At 44.2% G+C, this 7,239-nt stretch overlaps 1 pseudogene; it reads right to left on the bottom strand.

The window, feature by feature from the left end:
* Positions 1-4,933: 4,933 nt before the first annotated feature.
* The window catches only part of LOC134347342 (uncharacterized), a 39,141-nt pseudogene continuing 36,835 nt past the window's right edge, over positions 4,934-7,239 (bottom strand).

Below are 7,239 nucleotides of genomic sequence, written 5' to 3'. Positions count from 1 at the left end.
AACTAGCTTGTTCTGCTCGAGGTCAGAAAATTTGAAGGAGGTATTGTTGAAGGAGCCTTGGTATGTCTGAACCTTGTAGATGTTCAAACCTTGTAGTTTCCTCCCATGTCCTTGAAGACCACAATCTGTGCAGTTTGGAAATAACATCTCCACCTTGCTGACAATCAATGATGGCGCACCTCAGAGATGTGTGCTTAGCCCACTGCTCTACTCTCTCATCACTCATGACTGTGTGGCTAGGTACAGATTAAATGCCATCTATAAATTTGCTGTCGATACAACCATTGTTGGCATAAGTTCAGATGGTGACGGAAGTGTGTAGAGGAGTGAGATATAACAGGCAGTTGAGTGGTGTCGCAGCAACAACCTTGAACTCAACATCAGCGAGACCAAAGAGCGGATTGTGGACTTCAGAAAGGGTAAGGCGACGGAACACAAGCCAATCCTGAAGATCCTGGGTGTCAATATCTCAGAGAACCTAACCTGGATGCAACATATTGACCCAGCTATAAAGAAGGCAAGACAGCGGCTATATTTCATTAGGAATTTGAGATTTGGTTGGTCAACTAAAACACTTGAAAACGTCTACTATACTTCTACCATGGAGAGCATTCTGACTTGTTGCGTCATCATCATCTGGTATGGGGAGGCTACTGCACAAGATCAAAGTAAGCCGCAGAATCTTATAAAATTAGTCAGCTCCATCATGGGTACCAGCCTCCGTAGTATCCAAGACATCTTCAAGGAGCAGTGCCTTAGGAAGACAGTTTCCATCATTAAGGACTCCCACCACCCAGGACATGTCTTCTTCTCATTGTTATCATTGGGAAAGAGGTACAGAAGCCTGAAGAGACACACTCAGTGATTCAGAAATAGCTTCTTCCCCTCTGCCATAGGATTTCTAAATGGACATTCAACCTGTGAACACTACCTCACTGCTTCTTTATTTCAGTTTTATTTTGCACTGCTTATTTTAACTTCACTCTCTCTGGCTCTCCATCCCATTGGATGATGGTGGTTCCTTTCAGTCAGTTACTGGGGTTCACCCCACTCCTCAGGAAGGAACAGCGTGTGCATGAATGGATTTTAGGTGAGTAGGGGGTTGCACAGGTCCAGACCCACCCTCTCGACATCCCCTCCCAGATCCAGCAGCATGGTGGGGTCCAAGACGGCTGGGGGAAGTTCTATTGCAGTGAATGGCCAGACCAAGCTTCGATGCAAGGGATGCCCTTTCCGCACTTCACGGCATGTGTTTGCTAGGTGGCCGTTGACCCTACGAGAGGGTTCATCCCCCCTTTGACAGGTCTTGTTTTTCATCCTGCAGGGTGTCTAGCCACCCTCCTCACCAGGCAAGCCTGCTGGGGGAGCCAGTTTAGTCGCCGACCACCCGACCATGCGACAGGTAGTACTGGGTTACATGGTACCAGTAGCACTCAGACCAGTGACCTGACCAGAACTTAACTATTTAATGAGTGTATATATACTTACAGTAATTCAGTTTTTATCTTTATATTTATTTATCATGTATTGCATCGTATTGCTGCCATAAACTTAACAAATTCATGACATATGCTGCTGATCCTGTTAAGCATGCAGTAAGTGGTGGTAGGAACAAAGGATTCATGTGCAGTATTCATAACGAAAAGTAAAATTTGCTCTTTCAGATTCCTTTATCCAATACTTATATTTAGGTATTAGTGTGCGATACTGTATGATAAAAGATTAGGCAATACTGTACCATTACAAACCTGAAAGCTGGATTTAGGTGGTAAGCCATTTGGTTCAGGCCACCAGTTAAAAAGGACTCACTCCGAGTTCACTTTAACCTTCTTTGCAAAAGTTCTCATGAATGTGCAACATCCAGTGTATTAAAATCACAGGAACAGAATTAAACCATTCGGCCCATTGAGTCTGCTCCACCATTCCATCATGGCTGATTTATTATCCCTCTCAATCCCATTCTCCTGCTTGCCACCCATAACATTTAATACCTTTACTAATCAAGGACCTATCAACCTCCATTTTAAGTATACCCAATGAGTTGGCCTCCACAACCAACTGTGGCAATGAATTCTGCTGATTCACCATCCTCTGGCTAAGGAAATTCCTTCTAATCTATGTTGTAAATGGGAGAGAGGCCCTCCACTGGTTGGGGTCAACCATGTAAGTTGTGTCCTACCCGTCTGCGTTGTTGGTGCAGCACCGTTAATCGAAACCCAAGCGAGTATGCAAGCCAGGACAGTACGATATGGAGAGTAAGCTGTTGCCCATTCAGCAGGCACTCCCTCTCCACCCAGCTGATCAATCCAAGAGACAAGCAAAGACTGATACCGTTTGACACCAGCAGTGTTGCAGGAATTGCCAGACAATGTTGAACTCAGTATAGGTCTGCCTTAGGGAATGCTAATCTGGATTGTTCCTTGGGGTTCATTCCCGAAACCTACCCCATAAATGGGTACAGCCACAAGACAACGGAAGTTTGAGGTCAGAGTTTTCCTTCTCCTAGATGAGCTACCAACCACAGCTGATGAGCCCCAAATGCATGGAGCGACTGATTTTAATACACCAATAACCTGCCTTTGTCCCTTTTCCTGCCAGTAGAAATGGTTCAGCTGGGCTTATTAGCTAAACTACATGCGAAGGCCAGTAGCTGGACTTGGTTGTCAGAGGCTATTTAAGATGCACACCATTGGGAGCATTTAACAGGTAGTGGGAGCTTATCTCCACTACCCCATCCAGCTATGACAAACTTCAGGACCCATCTAAAAGGTGTCGCTCTATTCTGAGGCTGTGCCCTCCTGTTCTAGACTCACCCATTATAGGAAACATCCTCTCCATATGCACTCTATCTAGGCCATTCAGTGTTCGATAGGTTTCAATGAGATCCCCCATCATTCTTCTAAACTCCAGCAAGAACAGGCCCAGAACCATCAAATGGTCTTCACATGGTAACCCTTTCAGTCTTGGAATCATTCTCATGAATAACCTCTGGACCCTATCCAATGAACCCAAACTGCTTATGATAGTCCAAGTGCTTCCTGAACAAAGTCTTAGCATTACATCCTTGCTCTTATATTCTAATCCTCTTGAAATGAATGATAACTTTGCCTTTGTCTTCCTCACAACTGACTCAACCTGCAAGTTAACCTTTTGGCAATCCTACACAAGGACTCCCAAGTCCCTTGGCATTTCTGATTTTTAAATGTACTCCACAGTTAGAAAGAAGTCTACATCTTTATTTCTTCTACCAAAGTGCATGAACAAACATTTCTGTACACTACATTCCATTTGCCACTTCTTTGCCCACCTTTTCAACCTGTCTAAGTCCTTCTGTAGACTCCCTGCTTCCTTAATACTGCCTGCTTGTTCACAAAACCAACAATTCCATCATCCAAACCATTGACATATAACATCATAAGAAGTGGTATCAACACCAGTCCCTGCAGAACACTACTAGTCACCAGCAGCCAACCAAAATGGGCTCCCTTTATTCCCACTCTTTCTCTCCTGCCAGTCGGCCAATCTTCTATCCATGCAGTCCTGACGAAGGGTCTCGGCCTGAAACGTCGACTGCACCTCTTCCTATAGATGCTGCTTGGCCTGCTGCGTTCACCAGCAACTTTGATGTATGTTGCTTGAATTTCCAGCATCTGCAGAATTCCTGTTGTTTGCGTTTAAATTCACTACTGCGAAGCCTCTTCCGGTGATGCCTACACCGAAGAAGTTTAGATCCTCTCTTCGACGGGAGTTCAGTGAAACCATCTCTCACTGCTCCCCATCTGTAATTTCTTCAGCTCTTCAACTTTTCGACCACACTAACCCCCTCCAGCTTTCAAATTCCTTACTCACTCTTCCTTCAGTTAGTCCTGACGAAGGGTCTCGGCCTGAAACGTCGACTGCGCCTCTTCCTATAGATGCTGCTTGGCCTGCTGCATTCACCAGCAACTTTGATGTATGTTGCTTGAATTTCCAGCATCTGCAGAATTCCTGTTGTTTTTCTATCCATGCTGGTGTCTTTCCTGTAAGTCCATGGGCTCTTATCTTGCTTAACAGTCTTATGCGTGGCACCTTGTCAAATGCATTCTGAAAATCCAAGTAACCAGCATCCACTTACTCCCCTTTGTATCCTGTCTGTTATTTCCTGAAAGTATTCCAACAGATTTGTCAGGCAAGATTTCCCCTTAAGGAAACTGTTGTGTATGTGGCCAGGTTACACAGCAAAACTATAAATAAAAACGCTAAAAGACCGGAGCTAAGTTAACAGGGCTTTTTACTTACGGAACCCAAAATGAACACATATATACAGATCAATACGCGCCTAATATTGCATGCTCAATAACATGTTACTACGACATAAAATAGTCCCATATTATACAGTAGGCTATATGGTACAATCCTCCCCTTTTATTTTAAAAGTGTATCAACTATTATTTTTTTTAGGGGCACTATGCTAAACAAATATTTTATGTGTACCCTTAATATACAAACACTCACCAACTGTTTAATTGGTAACTTAATAATATGAAATTATAACAAAGTAACATAATAATAATAATTATAATAATTATAACTCAAGTCTCTGCAGGGGGTGGGGAATCTTCTCTGCCCCTCTGGGTAACATCTGTCAATAAACTTGTTTGTTTTAATACAGATTTCTATATAAAAGTCATGACAGGTGGCCCTCTGAGCATAGGGCGTTTTCGTGGTCTGCTTCAAAGATGACTTGCCACCAACAAAAGAAGTGGTTGGTTATCTGCTGCCTTTGCTAGTTATTCAAAAGTCGGGGCAATCCAAGGACTCACAGAAAGATCAGTACTTTACCATTTCTTTCACCATTTGATTTCACAGTTGTTCGAAATCCTGTTGTTCGTTCCATTGTTCTTAAGCTGCTGTTAAAGTACAGTTTTGCTGATATTAAGGATTACCTGCAGTGCTATCTGTCTGGCTCGAGAGGGAGAATTCCATCAGATGCACATTCAGCACAAGTGTGAAAATACAACAATAGAAATCTTACAGTTTGTTGCCAGAATTCGCTTCTGTTTTGATGCTGTTTCCCAATTTCTTTGTGAAAAACAAGACACATTGGTTGAGGATTCAAAATATGTATGTGCAAAAGAAACTTTCCTGCAAAGAGTTAAGTGTATGATTCTCAATGGAGGAAATGATTGGTTCAAGATTTACCTTGTGTGAAAGCTATTCTGTTTGAATGGAATTGATTTTGTCCTCTGTCAGGTTTACCTTCTTCCCCAGCACCCTGGATTTCATTTATTTCACCACCCTCAGTAATTTCTCCCTGAGGCTGGTCGCTATATTGTGGGCAGCGACCATAAGGATGACAAATAAAGTAAGGTGGGTAACGCTGACTTCTGTAAGGAGGGCGATGTTGCTGATTTTGATAAGCTTGGTTTTCTCCATCTGTTGCTGTCTCTGCTCCATCTCCTTTCTCTCCACCTCCAATGTTCCGTTGGTAATTACATGGTTGACCAAGCCGGCGAGGGTTGTAGCGACAATAACGATTTCTGTCCGTGGCATATTGGCTTCCTTGGACTAGAAGTCCTCCAGGACCAGTTATGTTTGCTGCTTCTGCACCCTTTTCGCCTTCCACTACGTCGAACTCCACAGTTTCACCATCTCCCACACTGCAGAGGTATTTCCGTGGGTTATTCATTTTTACAGCAGTCTGATGTACAAACACATCTTCCTTTGTATCATTCTTGTTGATGAATCCATATCCATTTCGTACGTTGAACCACTTTACTCTTCCAAGAACCTTTGTTGCGATGACTTTCTTCTCCCCAGGGGATTTGGGTTTGTCTGGCTGTTGGTGCTGCTGCTGTTTGGGTTGCTGCTCCGTCTCGGCCTCGCTCCTGGTGTTGACAGGCTGCGTGAGGTGGTTGCGGCTCGGGCCGGTCTGAGGTGGGGACCCTGAGCTCTCTCCACTTCTTTCTTCTCTCTAATATAATTCTTTTCCACTTTTTCTATGACCCTTGCATCCTCTGTATCTTCCACGCTGTGAAGTTGCAGTCAAGATGAGTCACTTTTTTTTAAGGGTCTCGGCCCGAAACGTCGACTGTACCTCTTCCTAGAGATGCTGCCTGGCCTGCTGCGTTCACCAGCAACCTTGATGTGTGTTGCTTGAATTTTCAGCATCTGCAGAATTCCTTGTGTTCACTTTCATCTGAGTCGTTTTCATCAGAACTGCTTTCATCAGAAATGTCTTCTTTCATTTTCTGTACGTTGTTGTATTTTCCTTCCTGGGGTTTCTTGTTTCTCTGTATTTTGCCCTTTTTCTGCTGTTGACTAGCTTTGCATACTCTGCCGATGTGACCCTGTTTCCTGCATTCTTTGTCTTTAAACCAACAGTGTCATGTGACATGTTCCCACAACGGTAACATTTCTTTCCTTCATTTCTGCTCAGTGACATTTTATTTGTAGCATACTCCAGAGATTCTTGTTGTATCTCTGAAGCACCTCTTGCGGCTGTTTCTAATGATATTGAGAATGTTTAGCGCTTTCTCGAATGTAAGATCTTTTTCATACAGGAGCTCCTTCTGCGTGGTTTCACAGTACATGTCACACATTAACCTATCCCTCAATGTGTCTGATAGACCAGCTCCAAATTGACAATGTTCTGATAATTTGCGCAATTCAGCACAATATTCAGAAATGCTTTCATCTTTGCTCAGATTCAGTTTATGGAATTTAAATCTTTCAGCAATGACCAGTGGTTTGGGGTTTAAATGCCCGTTTCGCTGTCGCTGCTACTGTGTGGTAACCAGAATCTCCGGAGCAGGAGGCCCCGAATCCTCAGCTTTGCTTGTTTCAGCGGCCGGGGCTAGGTCGAAGGGGCTCGGGAGGGGCTGGTCAGAGGCTCGAAGTTTTGGACAGATGGACTCAGTGTCGGCTGTAGTCGGCTGCTTCCAAGGCATCGGCAAGTTGATGGTGCCTGGAGGTTTATGGCAGGGAGTTTCTCCTTTTATCGGGGACTCGGTAGTCAATCGACTCGGGGACTTTGAGACTTTTTTTACCGTGCCCATGGTTTGTTCTTCATCAAATTATGGTATTGCTTTGCACTACTGTAACTATTGGGTATATGGGGTGTCAGGGAGGGGTAGCACCTCTGGTGGGGGAACATGTTACGTCCTTTTCAGGGCGGTTAGTCCACCTTTGGTCCCCACCTGGCACTCAGCTCTCACCTGTGGCTCCCCGTAGCTGTTTGCATGCGACAGTGGCCACACT

The sequence above is a fragment of the Mobula hypostoma genome, chromosome 5, assembly GCF_963921235.1.
Source record: "Mobula hypostoma chromosome 5, sMobHyp1.1, whole genome shotgun sequence".
In the NCBI taxonomy this organism is placed as follows: domain Eukaryota; kingdom Metazoa; phylum Chordata; class Chondrichthyes; order Myliobatiformes; family Myliobatidae; genus Mobula; species Mobula hypostoma.
This window is presented reverse-complemented; position numbering and strand designations above follow the sequence as displayed.